This window comes from Canis lupus, chromosome 27 (genome assembly GCF_003254725.2).
Source record: "Canis lupus dingo isolate Sandy chromosome 27, ASM325472v2, whole genome shotgun sequence".
Taxonomy (NCBI): Eukaryota; Metazoa; Chordata; class Mammalia; order Carnivora; family Canidae; genus Canis; species Canis lupus.
Window position 1 is genome coordinate 27,320,106 of NC_064269.1, and position 25,755 is coordinate 27,345,860.

Here is a 25,755-nt window from a genome sequence, read left to right on the forward strand (position 1 = left end):
AGAGAGAACAGAATACATTTGGAGAACTGAAAACATTTCAATATCGCTAGAGATTAAATGATGAAATGTGGTCTTGGAGAGGTGAGCCTGGCTCTATGATGGAAAGTCTCACAGGAAATGTTAAGGAATTTCAACGTCATCCTGGGAGGTATTAAAGGATGGTTAGAAAGAGTACAACATGGGAAGATGTGCATTTTAGAACTGTGACCGGATGGAGTGCGACATGTTATCCCCTCCTGTCTAGGCTGAAACCTGTGCCACACTAGGACAAGAAGGGGCTCATGATTCATAGATAGTAGGGTCACACACATACACAGGAAATGAAACCAAGTAAGGAAATGAATACCCCAAATCCAAAAATGGTGTACAGGGAGTCAGAATCGAATACCAACAAATACTCACCACTTAAAGCACAGAAGATCCAAAAGTGAGGAATAAAAAGTAAAGCAGCCAGACTAACAGACTCAAGGGAAGAACACAAAACACAAGAGAAGAATGGAGTTGCAATACTATAAAATGAACAGAGGCATTATAAATTACTGGAACTGAGGGAAATTGGCAAAGCATCCACCAGTAAATGTAAGGAAAACATCAGTGAAGAGTGGTACCATCATCTTCTTGGGTTTCCTTTAAAGTCTACTGGTAAGCTACTTTTTAGAATATGGTCATTTGGTACCATTATATAATTTTAACTCCCCAATCAATTAAAGACAAGGATGATATTTCTACTCCCAAGATGCCTAATGGGATGAATTACTTATAATTCAGTTTGGTCTATGAAGTGGATGTGATTCCCTGGAACTGGTAGGGTAGTTACTCTATATAAGGACTCTGAACAAAACAAAATGAAAGCTATGTGGGAAACTTGAGAGCTATCTTCCAAGTGGATCATTAAATTTAATAATATTAGAAGCTTTTAATAAAATAATGTTAATTTCCCTAGTGCCATTCCTATCAATGATATGGATGTCACATTAAATTATAACCAAAACAGTGTTTGTCAGAAGTGACAGCATAATGGGGCACCTGGGTGGCTCAGTCAGTTAAGCGTGGGACTCATGATTTCAGTCAGGTCATGATCTCAGGGTCATGAAATCAAGCCCTGTGTGGAGCTCTGAGCTGGGCATGGAGCCTGCTTAAAATTTTCTCTCTCCCTCTACCCCTCCCTCCCACTGTGTGTGCTTTCTTTCTCTCTCTCTCAAAAAAAAAAAAAAAAAGAGGCTAAAATCCAAAACTGTGAATAATGAGAATATATAAAATTGCAGTAATGAGTTTTAGAGTTGTGATTAGTTAAGCATCACTTTCTCTCTGTTGATGTGGCAAATAAATCTCTTCCCAGTGCCACTGAGCACTTCTGACTCCCATCAATTTTATTACCAATTATTTCCTGATATTTATCAATGCCAGCCACTAGTATTATTTTTCTCCAATTAGTCTCCATAGTTTTTGTTTTGTTTTTTGTTTTGTTTTTTGTTTTGTTTTGTTTTGTTTTTTTAGAGTAGGACAGAGAGTGAGAGCGAAGCAGGGGGAGGGGTAGAGAGAAAGATAATTCTATGCAGGCTCCATACCCAACGGTGGAGCCCACTGTAGGGTGATCTCACAATCCTGAGATCATGACCTGAGCCAACATCAAAGAGTCAGTCACCTAACCAACTGAGCCACCTAGGCACCCCTCTCCATGGTATTTTTAATGTAATTTTAAGGAAAAAATGGAATGGAAACAAATCATGTGCTCTTGCTGTAGCGATTGGCCAACTCAAAATATTGTCAGCTTTGAGCAAGCATTATTATGAATACCACATTAAATATATCCAGTGCCAAAACAGATTATGTTGATATAATCATAGATGAATTTGGGACTTGCAGAATTTCAGTAAAATTAGAGTTCTAGGATTACATATGCATATAATTAGCCATTCAATTATTTATTTATTTTTTTCAATCAATCACACAAATTATTTATCAAGCACCTACTATGTTCTATGTCCTGTTTCAGGTGCAAGGAGTAGAGTAAACAAAATAGACAAAATCTTGCTCTCAGTGAACATTCTTGTTTTGCTTTATGTAAGAGTTCATTCCATGAAATAAGAAAAATTCATTAATGCATGACCTTTTGCCTCTTTTTAAGAGAAGGCGTGGGTAATTTGAAAGCTTCAGAGATGAGTTTGTGATACATTTTTATATTTTTTTACTTCTTTCCAAAAGCATTTAAAATATTTATCATCTCTCTGACAAAAAAATAAAAGAAATAATGCTTATTTTAAAAAGCCAAGATAAAGGGTCTATAATATAACCTACTTTATTGTTCATGAGAAAGAATTCTAATAACAGCACAGGATGTTTTTTTAAAACCATTTTAAAGAAATTATAATTTCAAATTTGGAATCTGTCAGCCAAACACTTGATTCACCAGTCACCTGCATATTTGAAGATTAATCTCCAGATGTGTATTAATTACACCAATAATGTAAGATCAAGTACACATCAAGCTATGTTTTTCAACTTTCATAGCTCACTTCTAATGCCTTTGCTCTGCGTACACATTTTGAAGAATTGTTTATCTTTTTGCATATTCATCAGTGGCATCATATAAAGCCATGATAGAATTAAGAGTTTTTCACTTTTCTACTTATTCATAAAACATTATAACTTATAAATTCAAACAGGCATAATGATAAATGGATAAACTTCTGAGTTTTCTTCTGCAAATTCCACAGGTACTTCGTTAAATTTCCCACAATTTTCATTTTTTTTGCAGGTTAAGCCATATATTTTATTGTGACTTACTGCAAAATAGTCTCTTATACCCATCTGTAAGTTGTGCCAGGTTATTTTTCCTACTTTGATGAAATGTAGCAGTTTCTTTTCAACAAGGATATATTTTAACATTTTCAATGGGTCCGACCTACACTTAAGTTGTTCTATCTATGCACAGTTTTCTCATACTGTATTATTGAGTAAACCAGGGAAAAAAACTCACTGACTATGTTTGGTGATTTTCTTCTGTTGTTTTCACTTAGTATTGAAGGTGCTCCCTTTTGTAAGAACCTACTTAGAATCCATATATTGAAATATACGTATGAAATTATATAGCAGGCTCATCTTCATTTTCCAACCTAGGCCTTGTACATTAAAAATCAGATCCAGCATGTGTCACTGATTGTTTATATGACACTGATTGTTTTTCCAAATTCCAAGGATTTACAATGGCTGCTTTATTGCCTGAGAGCATTTTAATTCAGGGTAGTTAATGTTATTTGAATTTTTAATTGGTAATACTATAGGTTTACAAGCAAAAGCAAGCCTTGCACTAGAGACGTCAAGTCTACAAAATGATAAGTAAAGAGAACCAAACCATCAAGTTTACAAAATGATAAGTAAAGAGAACCAAACCATCAAGTTTTAAAAGTTGATGTTAGAAATGCCTCATTTAGTTCAAATACACTGCTATGAAATAATTTTTTAAATGTGTGAATAAAGAGCCAACCACCTAAGAGTGAAAATAACATCTAACTGAGAGATAGTTTATATTCCGTCAGATGATGGGATTAAATAACATGAAGACTGAAAATATATCTACATAATAAAAAGTTTGGTTCCCAAAATAATTATGAAATATTTACGCCATCTCTAAGGGAATGGCTGGAACATAAACAAAGTACCCTATTAGAAAGAGCTTCAAAAAATAAAAAAAAAAAGAAGAAAAGAAAGAGCTTCAAAGAGCACTTTTATTGTTGCAATTAATTTACTTTCTGAAACTCTGAAGAAAGTACAAATCTATTGTAGAAGTCTGTGGTCCTTCACGAATCAGAGTCAGAAATTATATTACTTTTCATAATTATCAATAGTAACAAAACCATGTGAGACATTAAAATAGACATGCTTTTAGTTTGGATGCAACTGAAAAAAAGTGCAACTCACAGAAGTTGTACTTTTCTTAAGCAAGACAGCATAGAAGTTCAAGTTAAATATTAAATTTCCATTTCTAATCAAAATATTAGGAGATTTTAATAGACGGTGAAACCAGCATGGCAAGTGTTATAATTTGATATCACTTCCAATAACACTATGATCAGAAACTCATTTATTCTATATGAAAACTATTAAAATTTTGCTGACTTTATTTCAGTATTTATTTATTTATTTATTTATTTATTTATTTATTTATTTATTTTTAGCGCAGCTGTGTGAACAAGCAGTAAAGAAAGGCAGTATGGTATTATAGTTAAGGGTGGTTAGTCAGCTGTCCTGAGTTCAAATCCAGGTTCTGTGCCATCTGAATAACCTTGAGCAAACTGGCTCATCTCTATTTGCAGCTGTTTTTAAAATGAGAAGAACAATACTTACTTCATAAGATAAAAAGTTTGAAGGAATAGTTTGAAGGGCTCATAGTTTCAAAGGAGAAGTGGGCACAAACATCCAATTCTGGTCTCATTTACTCTCATTTATCTACTCTTTTTTTTTTTTTGTCTTTGAGCAGCAGCCCAAGGAAGAAAAAAATCAGAACACACATTTCTGGCTGAATTTCAACTTCTTCCTCTCTTCATCCACCAGTGTTCTTGATCCACTGAAAGGAAACTTGAGGAATTCGAAAAATCTTATTTTCCATGTCAGAAGCTATTACATCATCCTCCTTACAATAACATGTCTTAATCTTCTCCAGGTTTGATGAATTCTTGGGCCAACTAGAATAAATGTCATATACTTGAAGAGCCAGAAAAGAATGTGTATTTAAATTTTCAAAGCATCACCTCCTTCACAACAGTATTAAAAAAAAAAAAAAAAAAAAGGAAAAGCTGAGTGATTGTGCCAAAAGGACAGGAGGGAACATTTCTATGCTTCTGAAAGGATACCCAGCAAGCAATGGTTAAAAAATTATGTTATCTGGACCAAAGCCCTTGCCAAGCCAATCTTGACAGATACAGTAAATCTGTCCATATTAGATGTGTCAGTCTCAGTTGCTTTAATAGTTAGGGTGCCTCAGTCCTCCTCCAGCCACAGTAGAGGAAGTGCTGAGTAATCATCGATAGAGAGGTGATTTAACAGTTAGTGAGGTTCCTTGGGATGTGCCCATAAGGATCTCCTTCAATTCCTCACAGTTTCCTCTCATATCCTGGAAAAATGTCTATAACTAAGTCACTTTTTAAAAGATTTTAAAATTAAATTCCACATTAGGTTATGTATTACAATGAGCTTTACTACTGTTCATGGAAAAATGACATCCAGTTACAAAACAACAACCTCATTGATTTAACCTCATATGGTCTTACATGATGGATAGAAGATTCATTTATACCAATACTTCCTTATTCTGTTTGAGGATTATCAAAGATTTACGAATTTGGTTTAGAAAATGTTGATCTCTAACTGCACTTTTTAAACACCTTCTAAAAACCGATTACCTCATTTTCAATTAATTAAACCAATTAAACCATTCAAAAGTGTTCATCTTAGTCATATATCAGTAGTTATCATACTTCAAGGAGCTAATTTTTGGCTATTGTATGTCTTCTGTTATATGCAGAACATTAAGCTCTGCTGTGTTGTTCTGTATATTAATTTTCATATTTAAAGGTAGAAGTATATGCATTATATTTTTAAATGTATTATAAAATTTAAATTGTGAAGTCAAGCCCTTAAAAATTTTATATTACATCACAGTAAAATGTTTATTTTGCCAATGGAGCAGTCCCACTATGACACTAAAAGCATTTAGCTTTTTGCCAAACCAGATCTTGTAAAGAATGCTAATATTGTCTCCAAGCTTCCTGGAATGCATAGGGTTTTTGCCTCTTTTCAGATGCAAGCAATAGCTTGTTAGGTATTATTCTTAGAAGAATGGTTCCTCCTGGTTTATTTTTTTAATCCCAGTTTTGGAGAGATAAAGGTGTATACTTACCCTCACATGCACTGAGTTATACCTTCACCAGATCACAATGTCTACGTAAGATCTGCATATCTGCAATTGTGTTATGATTCACCTGGAGAACCAGATACCACCTCCTCAACCCTCTGCACTTCTTCTGTGGGAATAAAAGTAAAGTGAGATGGTAAAGTGGCCAACGCTGAACACTTTAGTTGATCAAGTGACCCTGAACAGGTTAGAGTAGCAGAACAGAATACTGGATTAGCAGTGAAAGGAGCTATAAACCTAAATTATCTCAACAACAACATTTATTTCCTAGCTATGTGACTCAGTCAATTTGTTCTTATATCAGGTAAGAAAGCAAAATCATCACAGGTGACATACTGGAGCCAGCAGAGGGTACAATGTGAACACGTGGGAGGGCAATGATTCATCCGTAGAGGGATAGGCTTTAAAGTCTTTCTCAGAGGAGTTGACACTATGAAAGGCATGAGACTGAGCTGGATGATGAAGACGTTGCATCTCAGAAGATGCAAGGCTATTGTGAGGATTAAGAAGACACTCAAAACACCCTCAGTGCTTGGTGTGTTATGCTAATTCTTGCTCTCCTTGTTTGACAAGGCAGAGTTTGCCTTTAATCAATGAGCCGCCAACCCCTTCTTAGCACTCAAAAAAAGAGCCCCATAGAATCATGGGAGAGCATGGTCAGGACCAGCTTCATGGGCATACAACCTGTGCAGTTGCACACAGCCCCCACACAGAAGGGGCCTCAGCTTGGCCTCTCCTGTCATTGCCTTGAAATTCTCAGTACTTTTGAGCAAGGTACCCCACATTTTTATTTTGCACCAGGCCCCACAAATTATGTAGCCAGTTCTGACTATGGTAACAGAAAATCCAAATTTGTATTGATTAGACTGATTCACATCCTGGTTTTCTTCCTAGCTTCATGAATTTCTTGAGTATCTTTTTCTATAGCTTTAAAAATGGCAATATCACCAAAGTCTATTCATTTGGGAGGATCAAATGAATTATGATTGTAAAACCAATGTTTGTTTTGTAAGTTATTATAGAAACAGGGAGGACAGTCGCTCAGCTACTGAGACCCTTGTGTTTAAAGAAGTTACTATTTGTAATTATTTTAAAAATCTGGAAATTAGTACATACATACCCCTGCTCTTTCTTCTCTTCTTTTCTTTTTTTTTTTATTTTAATTTTATTTATTCATTCATGACAGACACAGAGAGAGAGAGGCAGAGACACAGGCAGAAGGAGAAGCAGGCGCCATGCAGGGAGCCTGATGTGGGATTCGATCTTGGGACTCCGGGATCACACCCCGAGCCGAAGGCAGACGCCCAACCACTGAGTCACCCAGGCGCCCCTCTTCTCTTCTTTTATGTTTGTCCCTTCTTTCCTTTGCAATTGATCTCATACTATGTGTCCGATATGGGACTTAATGCTACAAATGCAGGTTCAAGAAGATAGAAGTTAATTTGGAAGAAAGGAGCATTCTAGAAAAAAGAGATAACTGATGAGAAGTGTGAATTTATATTGACAGTGCAGAAAGGGTGAGAGACCGAACCAGGATAGAGACTGCAGAAATGGAAAATAAAAAGAAAAGCCAGATTTACAAAATGTCTAGGAAGTATTGGCAGAAATTAGTTATTAGTTGTACAGTGGTAGAGGGGTACTACACACACAATTCTGACACAAAATACAGAGCTAAGGTTCCCACACCAAGCAATTATCCAACTCTGAACCACCAACTTGGTGCCATATAATTTAATTCTAATAATTTAATTCAACAACCCAGTGTTAGTGCAGATCCCACGGGTAAAAGGGCTCAGTCCTACAAGACTGCCTTCCACTTCAGACATCAGTCACAAGACCGACCAAGCATCCTTAACTCCTGACTAGCTATAAATCAGGGGTTCCCATGAACCCCTTCCCATGTTAGATAATTTGCTAGGAAAGCCCACAGAACCCAGGAAGACAGTTTACTTACTATTACCAGTTTATTAAAAATGATACAACTCAGAAACAGACAAATGGAAGAGATGCCAGGTAAGTTTGGGGAGAAGGGACACACAGCTTCTAGACCTTTTCTGAACACTTCCACTTTTACAGCACCATGATGTGTTCACCAGACCAGAGCTCTCTGAACCCCATTGTTTAGGGTATTTATGGAAGTTTCATCACCTGGGCATGATTGATTAGATCAACAGCCATTCGTGATTAACTCCATCTCCAGGTCCTCTCCCCTCATGGAGGTGGGCAGGGTAGAGATGAAAGCCCCAACCCTCCAATCGTCTGGTTGGTTCCTCTGTCAACCTGCCCCCATCCTGAAGCTACCTAGAAGCCCACCAAGAGTCCACCTCACTAGCATACTAGGGGTGGATGAAATGGGTTTGTTATGAATAACAGATTCTCCTCTCACCTTTATGATTCAGGAAATTCCAAGAGTATTGGGAGCTCTGTATTAGGAACCAGAGAAGATGACCAAATATGCATTTCTTATTACATTGCAGTCCCATGGTGGTGGGGGCGGAAGGAGAATATTTCTGTTCCATCTTACCTCTTTCACTCCTTAGTGCCAATAAACAAAATAGACTTTCCCAAACTATTCAGTTTAGCTAAGTTACTTTTCCTCCTCAGGTTGTACTTAAGAAAGTCTATGATGTATCATCTATGATTACTGCAAATTTATATATCTATAGTCACATTACTGTTTGATTTCAAAACAGATATATTGAAATCCCACCATAATTTTGGTTGTTCACAGACAGCTGTAGACATGATGGTGGTCAGGCATGTCCTCTTGTCAAAAAGCCACTTACCATTACCATGATATATCACATATAAGGCATATAGACATCTTCTCTCTCAGATCAATTTCAAGGCTTCCACTGTGAAATCACAGAAATTCAGGGTTGTAAAGCACCTTAATGGTTACAGAACCGGAATACTTGAGACACTCTGTGGCTTAGGTTTTATCTACACATTTCATAAGATCAAGAAACTAGAGAGCAAGGACCACCTGCTTTGATAAGTTTAACTCCTGGTTCTGAGAAAAAACAATTTTTTTGAGAAGCTGGGAACAATAATATATGACTACTATTTCAAGGCCCCATGAACTTTCAAATTCACTTTCCTATTTTGTCAAACAACTGTCAAATCAAGGTTGATTTTTTTTCCCTCCTCATTTAAATGTCTCTCATGCTTTCTGATATAAGAATTGTGCTTAAATGAAATTAGGTCACCGTTTGCTTTTATTTTGCCTAGGCTTTTGACAGAAAAGAATAATGTAGCCTAAAAGGAATATAAACTGGTGTGAATGAGGGAAGGAGGGACACATGAGTCATAGGGAATAAGGCTGTCCTCTCAGAAACAATGAGAATGATTGCTATATATTTGACAGATGAGAAACTTACCCATTATCTCATTAAATTTCATTTTCAATATTGAGCACATTCAGGGCAAGGATGATAAAATATTTTAAAGCTCTAACTTCAGCTGTACAATCACTATAGTTAAAAATTATTCAATAAACCATAATTCATCAATTATGTACAGGACACAAAGCCCTCATTTTGCCTCCTGAAAATGATTGCTTAGAATGTTCCTTAAGAGCCCAAAGGAATATTACAATGTAGAGGTATATGAACTTGTTCAACCTAGAAAACACACACACACACAGACAAACACACACACATTTCACTCATATACACACATCCACTCTACCAAATTTATAGTTTTTACCATTTGGGAAGGGAAAAGGCTTCACAGTGAAACAAAAGGAAAATGACAAGTCATTTTGGTATTTCATAAGCTCATCATACATTTCTGACGTAAGTACATGATTATAAATGCAAAGTGTCTTTCTAATATGTCATACCAGATATGCTGTAAGTTCTGAAACAAGATCAAATGATGCCTAATGGCTGCATAAAAATCATGACCAAATAAATGGGACAACAGCCAAAGAGCAGACTCCTGTGAATAAAAAATAGTTAAATACCACCTATTTAGCTTAATGTACTACTACGTTTTACTTGTTTTCCAAAATATTGCATCATTCAATGAATACGTGAAGTCCTACTACGTGCCGAATGGTTTATTCCGTTGGTAGCAACTTATTGGTCGCAAAGAGGTGCTGAAATCAAATCTCCCTCTAAGAGATTTTTTCTCATTCACTGCTGATCTTGGGCTCCTTGTTGTTGTTGTTGAAACTGATCAATGTTCACCACATTCAGTAATATTTTCCAGACTTGCAGACAAATTAATTCATAGCATATGCATTCACTTCCCCTTGAAAACACAATTTTTACAGTTTTTGTTTCCAGAGAATACAGAGCAAGTTTATTTTTCAGAAGAATTAATGAAATAAGAAAACAGTTGCTTCATTGAGTAGTCTAGCCTCAAAGCCACGGATAATCTAGAGGACAACTTCAGTGACGTACTTCATTTTCCACAGGGGCCTGTTCCAATTAAAAGGAATCTAGTCTTCCATAAAGCTCTCTTTTTCCAGTTACCACACACTTAATGAGAACTCCACTACCTGCTCTTGCCTGATCAAATAGGCTTTTAGGACAAATTCCTCCGTCTCGCTATTTGAAATGTTGACTTTGTAATGATTTTTTGTATAAATATTTCAAGACAATCGTCTATTTCTTTGTATCTATTCTACTATCACTTACTGGAAAGGGAGGAAATTATTGTAAGAATATAATTTTCTAATTTCCATTTATTGTTCTCTGCAAGAATCTGGAGTTTTGTTGTTATGTTTGTCCATCTGCCTGGTCTTCACTTGAGGGCAAAGGGTGATATTTATAGTTTATACTGCACTACAACTAAAATATATTTTCAAATCGCAATTCATTTGTTTACTACTCTTCTAGAGATTACACAGATTTGTTTAGCAGTGTTATATTACACCAGTCTACCAGTATTAACATAGACAGTAGTGATTTTATAATATGTCAAATAGCTAATTGACAAGGGTTTCATAAGACTGACATTGTAAAATTGGATTTCTTTAAATATTAGTCTACAGAGATAGCTAGTGAAATTAGACTGGACATATACTAACTAGTGTGAAAGGCTCAGTAAAAGGATCTTATTAACTTTCTTTCTTCCTCAATTATTCAATGTTTTATCAAGTAATTTGATTACAGTACCTATTTCTAAAGGAGAGCAATTAATATCTGCCTCAATTTGACTTGATTTCTTCAACAACTACTCACCCAATTTTCCACAGTCAACAACAACCTGAAGTAGACTCAGATCTGTTTAATTCCAGAGCTTGGACTTTTCACATCCAGTGAATTATATCAATGCCTTGTCCCCCCCCTCCACCCACACCTGCTTCTTTTGTATTTTATTCATAAGTGAGTAGTAACCTGACCTACCAAGGTAATCAAGTCAGAAATCCAGAAGTCATCTGAGATTGCTTCCTCTTCCTCAGAAACCATTTATAATTAGTCCTTAAGATCACTAGAATTTACCTTTTTAACATTCCTGATACCTGAATTTTCATTTCCATTTCTACTTCACCTGTCTTAAATTCCTTATCTTTCTCCCAATTAAAGTTTTCTCACCTACCCTCCATCCTCAAATCTCCATGTCTTAGACACATTTTCTATAAGGAAAAACTAACTTCACACACTCTCCCACCACCATAAAATTTTTGAGTGACATCTGACAAGATAAAGTTCAAATTCATTAGTATGCTATATATCATTCTCTGTGACCCTACCTGTCTCCCTCTTGCCCTTCCTGACATACCATTCCCTATAATTTATCCACTAGTCAAATGAAGCCACCCACTCTGCCCTAACTATGTTAAAGATTTTTATGTTTCTTCAACTTTGTTCAACGTCTCCATGCTATTTTATATGGCTTCAGGATGAGGTGTGACACAACTATAGTCAAATTTAGTACTTCTATTACTTTACAAGATTAACGTCTTTCACAAAGTTTTAACTTCTTTAATAGCAAGAAGTTTAGCACATTCATATTTGTAGTGATCTTATATGTAATTCTTAGACAGTAGGCACAGTCATATGCATAACTGTTTATATGGTAGGCCCCATTTAGTAAACAGAACCAGATTTGTATTTGTCATATAATAGACTGTACTGCAGGAGACACAATCATAGTTGCAACTGTCATCTACTGGGCACTTAAATGCAGACATAGTAAACTGAATTTTTAAAAGCTGTATGTATATATTAATTCATATAAAGATATAAGTTAAATTTTAATGTTTTCCAGCATAATGCGCTTTCATCAACTAATATCATAATTGGTGTTTTCTCTTAGTGATTTTATCCAGTATTTTCGGATTCTTGACAGTGTTTGCGATAAACTTATCATTTTTCAGACAACTCTGTCGTTAAAAAGATCTCCATTATACACCATTATACTGTTTATTGCTTTCATGAGATTCTATACCTAATTCAGATTTTGTCATGTTTGCTTTAGTGTATTTTTTACAGCTTTATTGAGGTATAATAGGTGCATTTTTTTAAATGCATGCATATTTATATATTTAATATATATAATTTGATGAGTTTAGACATAAACATACACCCAAGGTATCAATGTATCTACCACCTCCCAAAGTTACCTTGTGTTCCTTTTTGTTTTGCTTTGTTTTGTTTTGTTTTTGTGTGGTAACAACACTCAACATGAGATCTGAACATGAGGGTACACTTAATAAATTTTCAAGTGCACAATATTGAATTATTAACTATAGGCACCATGTTGAACAGTGACCTCTAGAACTTATACTGTGTAACTTTTTTTATGTAACTATAACTTTATACCCAATGGATAAGAACTCCCCATTTTCCTCTCCATTCATATCCTGGCAACCTTCATTCAATGTTCTGCTTTTAGAAGTTTGACTATTTTAAACATTTCATATTAGCAGACTCATGCAGTATTTGTTCTTCTGTAACTGACATGTCTCTTACCGTAATGCTAAATTGGAACCCTGTACACTGTTGTTGGGAATGCAAAATGGTGCAGCCACTACAGAAAATAGTATGGAGGGTCCTCAAAAATTAAAACTAGAACTACTATATCATATAGCAATTCTACTTCTGAGCAAATATTCAAAAAAATTGAAATTGTGATCTCAAAGGGATACCTGCATGTCCATGTTCTTGCAGCATTATTAATAGAGGCCAAGTTATGAAAAAAAAAAAACAAATATCCATTGAGAGGTAAATGGATAAAAAAATGTGATACATACATACAATAAAATACTATTCAGCCTAAAAAAAAAAAGAAAGGAATCTTGCCATTTGCAACAACATTGATGAACTTGGTAGACATTATTTTTCAGTGTATTTTTAAAATCGGCAGATTTGACACTATGTTGCCCATTGCAATTATATTGAATTCTAGGTACTGAAGAACTACTTGGCACAGTGGTATTGCTCTAAACACTCATGCATTCAAACAATAGTTTTGAACACCCTCTATTTACTTGCCAAGCATCATGGGGGCAGATGATATTTTGGTTCTCAAATTTCTTACAGTATATAATAAGTTAAGGAAGAAATAGAACAGTTTGGCATTAGTGAAACCCCATAAATGTGGGAGGTTGATATACCAAGATTTAAACCTTGGTTTTCACTTTCTAACTTCCAGACCTTGAACAAGTTATAGCATGTCAGTGAAAATCTCAGTCCCTCCATCTGTAATCTGGGGTAAATTGTAAAGTTATAGTAAGAGCATATGTCTGTGAAAGCATTTTGCATTGTGCCTGGCTTTCAGTAAGGAATCAGTAAGAGGTAACATTACAATGCAAGTACCTACAAGTAGTCACATGGTCAAGGGAGGGAAAAGAAGGCTTTAGGGAAGAAGTGTCATAGGAGGTTAGATTTGGAATATTAATGGAGTTTTCTAAGCAGACAAGGGAAAAAGAACACTCAAGTGGAGCAAAGCAATGTGAGCAGAAGCCTAGACACTCACATGAGTGGGGAGCAAATAACAGTTTGGTATGGCCAGCATCTCTGTCAGCAAACTGGCTAAGCTGTAGCACCTTATTGTTGGCCATTTATATGTGTCACTTAATGAAAAGTAGATATAGTTTATGAATAATTCAGGAAGTTGACAGTAATCTTTGTGTAATCCCCAAACCTCAAACACATATCCCTGCACTGCTATCATTTTAAGACATGCCACCTGGTATGGTGCTCTGTGTCATTTTAGCCAATAAATCCTTTAGAGTTCTAACTTGCTTGGTTTATTTTTCTATTTCTTTCTCAGTCTCTAGTCTTATCCTCTCAAAAAAGTTCTCCACCGCAACCAGAGAGGCCCAAAACTCTAAATCACAAACCCTGAAATGTTGACCACACTATTTAAAACCCTTTAATGGTTTCCTATGACTTCAAAAAACTGAAATCCAAACTTCTTAGTATGGAAAAAATGTCCTCCATTGTATATTCTTCACATCCTCTCTGATTGTAATACTTTTAACCTGCTCCTGCTTTTGCACTTCCCCATAAAGAAATACCAAACTGCTTAAGATTCCCTGTAAGGGGAACTTGGGGGGTCCAGTCAGTTAAGTGTCTGCCTTTGGCTCAGATCGTGATCCTGGATTCCCGGGACCTAGACTGACATCAGGATCCCCACTCAGCGGGGAGTCTACTTCTCCCTCTCCCCTTCCTCCTGCTCATGCTTTCTCTCAAATAAATAAATAAAATCTTCTTTAAAAAAAATATTCCCCATATACATCAGGCTCTTTCAAACTGTTCATTTTCTCTTCCTTCCCATGTGCTTTGAATACCCTTTTCCCCTTCACTGTCAGCCTTCATTCTCCAAGACATGTTCAGATGTCTTTTCCTTCTCTGATTGATCTGGATTGAGCTCACCAACTTTGTGCTGCCTTAGAACTTGTGTCCAAGTTACTCGTTTTCTTATCTGTCCCACTAGAACACAACTTTCCTGAAAGATTGTGTGTCTTAATCATTTATTAATAATCCCAGTACAACTACTGCTATATGGTACCTAATCATTATGTCTGTTCAATGAAAGGTAATTTGGAATGTAAACAATCATTCCAGCATAGTAGTCCCCAGATGGTCATGTTATTACTGATTTATAGCCTTTTAACATATACATTAAAGCTGCTTCCAGGTCTCTGGCTCTGTCCTATTCAAGCTGACATGGGATAGGATAATTGGACCTACTTGTTGGTTTGGATTTTATTGATTACAGTTAATGGAAGGTGTAGAAAAACATTAATTTGTTTATAATTAGTCATACCATTATGAAACATTTCAACAACTAACATTTTTCACACACATTAAAATGCTTACCATATGCCAGACCTAGAGGCCTTAGGGAACTTCCTGAGGTAAAGAGCCATGCCTGGTAACTGATATTGTACTTTTCTTCTGATGATATCATTTATTTTGAAGAGACATAATGTGGTTAGTTCTAAGGTCTCCCCTTTGCGTTTGCACCTCATTATCTGCTGAGAAGGCAAAAGCCCAGTGCTCCTATCACAACTTAGCCTGTGATCCCAAAGTCAAGCTAGGAATCTGTTGATAGATATGGACAGTTGCCCATCCAGAAACTATAAGCTTGGCACCAAATATTATACAAAGAAGCCAACAGTTTTGCCTCATCATCAGTTTTGCCTTTAGGGCTCTAGCAACTCTATTTTTACCTCCATTTTTACTCCATTTGTGTAGGTGATGAGCTGCTGCCACCAAATCAATCCAATATTATTCATACCACTCTTTCTCATCATGGTCAGAGTTGTTCCTCATTTCTGCCCAACCACTTTCCAGGGAACAGCATGCTTAGAGTTCAGGTGTATTGAGTCTCTTTGGATTTCAAATAATCTTCTGAAAATTACCTGAGTTTTTCTTTTCTTGCTGTCTTAGCACTTCCGTGTGTGTGTGTGTGTGTGTGTGTGTGTGTGTAGTGTGTGTGAAGATACTGTATATTTCTGAGCATATTTTTTTAAGGATTTTATTTTACTTATTCATGAGTGACACACAGAAAGAGGCAGAGACATAGGCAGAGGGAGAAGCAGGCTCCATGCAGGGAGCCTCTTGCGGACTGCATCCCAGGATTCCAGGATCAAGACCTGGGCCAAAGGCAGATGCTCAACCACTGAGCCACCCAAGTGTCCTTATTTCTGAGCATAATTAAGACCACTACTAGTGTGTTTCCTATGAGCATCTCTTTGCTGAGAAAATAGTATTATCAGAAATGGCATCTATTCCAGAAAGCAGAGGGTACTTATCTTCTGAATTTAAGTGTAGGCCAATATACCCTCTTGGTTTGTTTTTTTCTCCTTAAGATAGAGGAAGATAAGGGAATAGTATCCCTACAGGAATCTCCTGATAATTCTTTCATCTTCAAATGAATGGTCCATCAACCTACCAGCTGGGGATTTCCTCAGATTGGCCAATAGTCAGATTCTACCTCTAGATACAGATTTATTCAGATAGCTTCCCCTGGAGGTATTCAATATTATAAACATTATGTCATTTATAATCAAAATAACCTTAACTTTTCTTTGTAATAATTTGCAAGAGAATGCTTGCTTTGAAATAAAAACAAACTCGGTTTAAATCCCAGATCTGCACTGATATTTATTAACATGGAAATAATATTACTAACATCAAATTCCCTCAAGAATTAATGACAAATGTTTCAAATAGTACTAGGAACATAGAAATATGTTTCATGGTTGTCTATAAAATGTTTTTCCTCTGTGCCTCGGTGAGTCAGTTGGTTATGTATCTGACTCTTGATTTTAGCTTAGGTCATGATCTCAGGGTTGTGAGTTTGAGCCCTGCTTCTCCCTTTCCCTCTGCCTCTCTCACCCTTAAAAAAGGTGGGTTTTTTTTTTTTCTGGAAAATGGAACATGAAGGGAATCTTTATTTTTTAAAGTCAGAAAGCATAAAAGCAAATGAGATTTAGTTCACTAACTCCAAAAGGATCTCCGAATCTTAAATATCCTAGAGATTCTAAGCAATTTAAGATCCTGCAAGTCACCCTATGTGGTCTCCCCAGTCCCAGACTAGGTGCGTATGTTGTCAGGAGTCTGATGCAAGTGGTGGGGAACAGACTCTGGAGCTAAGTCACCACTGACAGCCATTTGATCTTGCTCAAAGAACTTCACCTTCACCTTTAGTTTCCTTATCTCTAAAATAGTTTCTGCCTCACGGTTTGTTAAGAAGATTTAAAGAGTTGATACATGGGGCACCTGGGTGAGTCAGTGGTTGAGGATCTGCCTTCTGCTCAGGTCATGATCCCAGGGTCCTGGGATTGAGTCCTGCATCCGGCTCCCCATAGGGAGCCTGTTCGTCCCTCTGCCTGTGTCTCTGCCTCTCTCTGTGTCTCTCATGAATAAGTAAATAAAATCTAAAAAAAAAAAAAAAAGAATTGATACATTAAAGCATGCCTGGAACATGGAAAGCTCTTAATACAATGTTAAATACTATGGTTATAGTCAAATTAGACCAGTAAGGCAGAATGAGGAACAGGGAAGTAAAAAAATAGAAATGTCATACCAATCCATTCTCTCTAGCCCTGAAAGAGTTTACTCTGGCCTGAGCATCAATCTTTAATTTTATGTGATTCTTAAGAATGGTTATGCATTTTCTACATGCTGAAAGTTCACTAGCTCATACATCATGTAACCTCTCTTCCCAAGTGGTTTCTCTTGTTCAGCCCCTCTTCCCAGCTGTTTTTCATGCATAAGGCACACATCTTTCACTGGAAATCTCTAGCACATGCATATTCAATACTAACTGGGCTCAGAATTTAACTCTTTATTCCTTTGGTATTTTCCCCTTGCCTAATGTTTAATCATGCTGACTTAAATATAAAAACCTACAGGGATATTTCTAGTCTGTTTTCACATTTGCCTTTTGATATATTTTAGATGCTTTATTTCAAACATTTTTGATGAACAAAAATTCCAAGAGTTTAGATATTCTATTACACCCCATTCAAATCATCCCTAAATCCAAAAGATGTGCAAATCTTTTTTTTTTTTAAGATTTTATTTATTTATTCATGAGAGACACAGAGAGAGGCAGAGACACAGGCAGAGGGAGATGCCGGCTCCCTGTGGAGAGCCTGATGAGGGACTCAATCCCTGGACCCCACAATCACACCCTGAGCAGAAGGCAGACACTCAACCACTAAGCCACCCAGGTGCCCCAAAAAAGATGTGTGATTCTTAAACCATCATTCTAAAAGAAAGGAAAACAGAGATCAGTACAAAGAAAAAAGTCAGAAACAAATATTGGCGCAAGTGCTCATTCTAAATAAGTTCTGCTTACATTCCTTGTAAAATTATGGTTATCAGGAACCAGCAGATTTTGACTGATGGCTTTTATTCTATTTAAGTCCAAAAGAGCCTACTAAGTGTCACAAAAGTGCAGTTTTTTTCTTATTAAGTCAAGACATGATGTATTTGGAACAAATGTATCCTTATAATATAGCAGCTGACTTCAGTTTTATTTAAGGGAATCAATAGTTAGGCAAAATTTAAAAGAGCTGACCAGTACCAAGCAAGAAAAACTCAAAGACTAAATGCTCTCAAGAGCCCACTGCAGAGTAAGATTTGTTTTAAATGAATGTCATGTCTTGGTTCAGATTTCTCAGTTTGGGGTTCTATGACAGCTGATGATACTACTTCATCCTTTTTAAGTCCTCATTATATTTTTTAATCATCTCTCACACATTTTATTTTGACAAGTAAACTCTAGGTCCCCTGTGTCTTTTCAGAGAAGGTACTCTCAAGAAGGTTATGAGAAGGCTGGTTGGGAGGGCAAAACACTTCCTGATAAAAACTGTTTCTAAGAGATATAAATAGAAGCTTTTCCAGGACTGTAGTCTGATGCTATATTGGGAATCATGTAACATTTACAATATGCTTCCATGTGAGACAACCTTGTGCTAAAATGTTACTAAAAGAGACAGTACCTTTGGAGTTTACCATATGTGATATTCAAAAGCAGTGGTAAATCCAATCTGCTACCTTAATCCCCACTTGTTATTATAGTAAGGAGCCTCCCGGTTTTCTGCTGTGTCCAAGTAGCATGGTATTTTGCCCATTAGAAGTAGATAGTGGAAATTCCTCTCAAAATTCCATTTACTTCATCTGTAGCTACTAATAAAAATTTAAATTTTTAAAAATAGAGGATAAAATGTTACATTTGAGCTTTTTGAGTGGATGAATTACATTTAATTCAAAAAAGAGAAAAAGAATTCATTGAATATAACCATGCAATGACCTAAAAACAGTCATGAAGAGCTAATAAGAATGCCTAAAATTCCAAATGTGGACACTAATAATTACACATGACAGTTTAATAAACTATATGATAGTTTACTCACTGCTTTCCTAAGGAAACTTTACATTTCAGTATCTTAGGGGTTTTTTTTTGGGCATTTTAAATTATGATTGACATTTTTGGCAATTCCTAGGAGGAAATCTTATAATTCTTATGAAAAACATATACGCATGATTAAAACGTTTGTGAAGGGACCCCTGGGTGGCTCAGCGGTTGACTATCTGCCTTAGGCTCAAGGCATGATCCAGGGGTCCTGGGATCAAGTTCCGCATCAGGCTCCCCATAGGGAGCTTGCTTCTCCCTCTGCCTATGCCTTTGTCTCTATTTCTGTGTCTCTCATGAATAAATAAATAAAATCTTTAAAATAAAATAAAATGCTTGTGAAACTTTGTAATTAAAATAGTCTTATGAGCTAGGGTATTGATGTCACTTTGGCCATATTTCCCTAACACTCAATTTTATCATATGTTTTGGAGTTACAGGTGTCCTTCTTAATTTGAAGATGAAGAAAAAAGTAGGAAAATGATGCCACATGTAATTCAGGGTATCAATGATAAACATAGGATTATAAACAAGATTCTTCTCAAAGACATCAAAGAGGTTACAAGATACCCCAGAATTTGTTGGAATAAGATCTAGAAGAAAACAAGAAGTCGGACATATAAGCAAAGGCACTCAAAGCATACTTACCCTACGAGTATAGTGGCCATTCCAGTTGAAAGGTTAAGCAGTGCTTTTGGTGGTCTTGTGGAACTGGGGAAACAGAAGTCAAAATCAAGAACTTTTTAAGAGAGGGGACATTAATAATTTACCCACTACAAAGAACTGTATCTATAAAATAATCTGGAAGTAAAAAAGCCCTCTCTTGAACATGCACCTAAACACTGCACCATCTGTTGGAGGGTCAAGGAGCTCAACACTTAAACTTCATTTAAAGTGGTTCTGGACTGGTAGGTAAAAAAGCAAAGGGAAATCCTCTATGAAAAATGATACCATATGAAAAGCATCAGAAAATTTTTCTGAACAATTTTTCTTACACTGTTTTCTTGTAAAAAGGATGTTCAAAACCCAGGCACTTAGCTACTTTCAAATATACAACACAGTATTATTAAGCATAGTCACTTCACTGTACATCCCATGACTTACTCATTTTATAATTGGGAATTTATGTGTTTGGACCCATTTTACCCACCTCACCTATTCTCTCACATCCCCCTTCAGGCAACTACAAATCTGTCCTGTATATCTATAAGCTCATTTCTTTATTTTTTTTTTTTAGACTCTACATATAAGTAGAGTCATACAGTATTTATCTTATTCTGACATTTCATTTAGCATATAGTCCTCAAGTCCTAAGTTGTCCAAATACCAAGATATTATTTTTATGGCTGAATAATATTCTATTATACAAAATATTAGCTTCTTTATCCATTCACTCATCAATGTACATTTGTTATTTCCATGTCTTGGCCATTGTAAATAATGCATAATAAACCTGGGGGTGCATATATCTTTTTAAATTAAAAAAAGAAGCAAAACACAAAAAAGAAGCAAAACAAACAACATAACTTAATGGAATCATCAACCTCAAATGATAAAACAATTGTACTTAAAATGTCCACAAAAGTGAACACCAAGTTTAACATTTTGGGTAGGGGAGTAGAAAATATAAAACATGACATGGCAGAGAGCACACCTGGATGACTTAGTTCATTAAGTGTCCAGCTCTTGATTTCAGCTCAGATCATGATCTCAGGGTCATGAGATTGAGCCCCACACTGAGGTGGGGGGGGAGTCCATGCTCAGCATGGAGCCTGCTTAAGATTCTCTCTCTCCCTTTCCCTCTGACCTTCCCTCCCCTGCTCACATGCATGTGCTCTCTCTCTCTCTCTCAAAAAAAAAAAAAAAAAGTGACATGGCAGATATGAGACAAAACTGAATACAAATTCATTAACTGAAAAATGTAACATGAAATTTTATGAATTGGTAATAGGAATTAGCTATGATTGAAAAAGAATTAGTGAACTAAAGATAAGGCAGTCTTGCCTAACCAGAAAGCCCAGCCAAAGAACCCAGGCAACCATGGAGCCCCTTGTACAGCCATAGTTGGGCAGTGAACCAAACCAGCAGTCCTGTCCAACTACTAAGTATAGCTCCTGGCCCTACATAACCAAAGAGCCTGAACGATGACCCTGGGTAATGCAGAACCTAGTCTATGGCCCTGGCCCTGACTGCTAAACATAGCCTGTGGTCTCACCAAGGCAGGGAGCTCAACCAGTAACCTTGCCCAACTGCAGAGCATAGCCACTGACAAGGAAACATGGAAAGCAACTCTATCTGACCACAGAGCACTGTCTCTCTCTCCACTCAACCATGAGACACAGCTGGAGCCCCCTTTTGACCAGAGAGCCCAGCCAGCAACCTTGCCTTACAGTGGAGTCTTGCTAGTGGCTTACTGGATGGCAAAGTTCAACTTATAGCCCTGCCTAACTTCAGGACATAGCCTATGGCCTTGCCTGATCACAGGGAGGCTTCATCCAACTGTGAAGCTCTGCCTGAAGCCCTGAGTGTCCAGTCAGTAGCATCATCTGGTAGGGAAGCACAGCATGAAAACCCATGTGACCAGGAGCAATTGTTAAGCCTGGCCCGTAAACCTGTCCAGTTGTGGAGTCCAACCAGTGGTACCACTCTGCCAGGGAACACAGGCTGTGACCTTACCTGATCAGAAGTAATTGCAGAGTCCAGCTAGTGGCCCCACCTGATTGCAGAGTATAGACAGCAGCCTTGACCAGTAGGGGAGCCCACCCACTGGCACTGCTTGAACACAGAGTCCAGTCAGTTGCACTTCCATCCCAACCTCAGAACACGGGCAGTCGCCTTACCCAAATAAAAACCCCAATAGCAAGCCCTGCCTGCCCAAGGATAGTACCAGCTAACCTGTTCAGTAATCAAGCTGAGCTCACTGGTGAAGGTTTTCCCCTGCCAACGTGAACTTGTCAAGTCTGGAAGAAGAGACAACTTACTCAAACATGCAGATACCAAGGCGCAGAATCAAGGATCACAAAGAATCAAATAAACATGACACCACCGAAGAAAAGTAATAAAACTCCAATAATAGACCCTAAAAAATGCAGATCTATGAAATGTCTAAGACTTTAGAACAATCCTCTTAAAGAAGTTCAGTGAACACAGAGACAACTAAACAAAATTAGGAGACAAAATGCATGAACAAAATAAGAAGCTCAACAAAGAAACAGGAGCCATGAAACAAACAATAAAATCTTAGAGCCAAAGAATACAAATGCTGAACTACAGAATTCAAAAGACAGTTTCATCAGCAGAATCAACCAAATAGAAGAACAAACAAATAATGAACCAGAAAATAGGTCATTTAAAATTATCCAGAGAGGGTATCCCTGGGTGGCTTGGAGGCTTGGCACCTGCCTTTGGCCTAGCGCGTGGTTTTGGGGTCCCTGGATCGAGTCCCACTTTGAGCTCTCTGCATGGAGCCTGCTTCTCCCTCTGCCTGTGTCTCTGCCTCTCTCTCTCTCTCCCTCTCTCTCTCTGTATCTTTCCTGAATAAATAAATAAAATATTTTTTAAAAAATTATCCAGAGAGAAGAAAAAAAAAGAGTGAAGAAAGCCTACAATACCTCTTTGGGATACCATTTTAAAAAGCACTATATGCATTATGTGACTTCCAGAAGGAGAAAAGGAAGAGAAAGGGACAAAATGTATACTTAAAGGAATAATGGCTGAAAACTTCCCAAACTTGGGGAGAGAGAGAGACGGACATCCAGTTTCATGAGGCCCAAAGGATTTCAAAAGAAACTCCAAAAGGGCTATACCAAGGCATGATATATATGATAATTGTCAAAACTGAAAGACTATGCCAATAAAGATATACACACATCATACACAAAAAAAGAAAGCTCTCGAATAAATGACCTAATTTTACATCTCAAGAAACTAGAGAAAGAAGAACAAACTAAGTACAAAATTAGCAGAAGGAAGAAAATAATAAAATTAGAACAGAGATCAATGAAATAGAGGATAGGAAAACAATAAAAAAGACTAACAAAACTAAGAATTGGTTCTTTGAAAAGAGAAATCAAACTGAAAAACCTTTAGCTAGACTAGTCAAGAAAGAGACAAAACTCACATAAAATTATAAATGAAAGGGGAGATGTTACAACTGATACCACAGAAATACAATGAATCATAAGAGGCTACTGTGAACAACTACGTACACCAACAAACTGTACAACCTAGAAGAAATAGACAAATTCCTAGAAATAGGAATTTGATAAAACCTATCAATGAATCAGAAAGAAACAGAAAATCTGAACAGGTCAATAGTGTACAAGAAGATTAAATAAGTAATCAAAACTTCCCAATTAAAAAAAAAAAAAGCCAAGAATCAGATGGTTTCACTGGTGAATTTAGCCAAACATTTAAGGAAGAATTAATGCCAATTCTTCTCAAATTCTTCCAAAATGTTGAGGTGCAGGGAACATTCCTAAACTAATTTTATGATTCAACACTGATACCCTGATTCCAAACCATATAAGAACACTATAAGAAAACTATAGACCATATTGTTAGTGAATATTGATGCAAAAATTCTCAAAAAAAAATCCCAAACTATCAAATCACATTCAACAGCACGTTAAAAAGTTCATATGCCATGATCAAGTGGGATTCATACCTGGAATAGAAGGATGGTTTAACATCTGCAAATCAATAAATGTGATACATCACAGTAACAGAATGAATAATAAAAATCACATAATTATCTCAAATGATGTAGGGAAAGCATTTGACAAAATTCAATATCCATTCATGACAAATAGCTTAACAAATTGGGTATAGAAGGAACAAATTTTAATAAAATAAAAGTCCTATATGATAAGCCCATTGCTAACATCACACTCAGTGATGAAAGGTTGAAAGTTTTCCCTCTAATATCAGGAATGAGACAAGGTGCCTACTTCCACCACTCCTATTCATGTAGAACTGGAAGTCCTAGCCAGAGCAATTAGACAAAGCAATGAAATAAATGGCACCAAAATCGAAAGAAAAAAAAATCAAAAGCATCTTATTGCAGATGACATCATCATATAAATGATATATAGAGAGAATTATATAATTTTCAATATGTATACACACAGAAAGAGATAGAGATAATTCTAAAGACTCCACCAAAAAACTGTATCATTGCAGAACTCAAAATCAAAAATCAGTTCTGTCTATACACTAACAATGAACTACTGAAAAAGAAAGAAAAAAATCCCATTTACAATAGCATCTAAACAATAAAATACATAGAAATAAATGTAAGCAGGGAAGTGAAAGATCTGTAAACTGAAAACTATAAAACTTTGATGAAAGAGATTGAGGAAGACACAAATAGAAAAAAATAAATCTTTGTTAAAATATATACTGTTAAAACATCCATACTAACCAAAGCCATGTATAGATTCAATTCAATCTCCATTATGGTTTCAATGGCATATTTTCACATAAAGAAAAAACACAGTTCTAAAATTCACATGGAACCACATGAAGCTCAGAATAGCCAAAGCAATCCTGAGAAAGAGGAACAATACTGGAAGCATCACACTTCCTGATTTTAAACTATATTACAAAGCTATAGTAAATCAAAACAGTATGTTATCAGCACAAAAATGGACATATAGACCAATGGAAGAGCCCAGAAAAAAAACCCATGTATATATATATATGGTCAACTAATATTTGACAAGAGAGCCAAGAATACACAATGGAGAAAAGATAGTCTCAATAAATGGTGGGGGAAAAACTAGATATTCACATACTAAAGAATGAGATTGAACTTACACTGCTCACAAAAATTAACTTTAATGGAATAAAAACTTATATGTAAGACATGAAATCACAAAACTCATAGGAGAAAACATAGAAGAAAGTTCCTTGGCCTTACCAATAATTTTTTGGACATGACACCAAAAGCACAAGCAACAAAAGCAGAAATAAACAAGTGGGGCTGCATCAAACTAAAAGTTTCTGTAAAGCAAAAGAAATGATCAATAAAATGAAAAGGCAACCTAAGAAATGGGAGAAAAATATTCATAAACTATACATCCAAAAAGGGGTTAATATCCAAATATATAAAGGATTCAACTCAATAGCAAAAATATAAAAACAAATAACTTAAAAATGGGCACAGGGCTTGAACAATTTTCCAAAGAAGATATTTAAATGACCAACAAGCACTTGAAAATATGCTTAACATGACTAATCATTACATAAATGCAAATCAAAACCATGCAATATCCTCTCACCCCTGTTAAAATGGCTCTTGTCAACAGATAAGACATAAGTGCTGGCAAGGATATGGAAAAAAGTGCACTGCTGATAGGAATGTAAACTGGCATAGCCACTGTGGAAAACAGAATGGAAGTTCCTAAAAAAAAAGAAAAGAAAAAAAAAATAGAACTACCATATGATCCAGCAATCCCACTTCTGGGTATATATCTGAAGGAAGCAAAAATGCTGTTTTGAAAAGATAC

General features: G+C 36.2%; 1 pseudogene; it reads right to left on the reverse strand.

Moving 5' to 3' along the window:
* Positions 1-4,235: 4,235 nt before the first annotated feature.
* The window catches only part of LOC118352503 (40S ribosomal protein S8-like), a 34,166-nt pseudogene continuing 12,646 nt past the window's right edge, over positions 4,236-25,755 (reverse strand).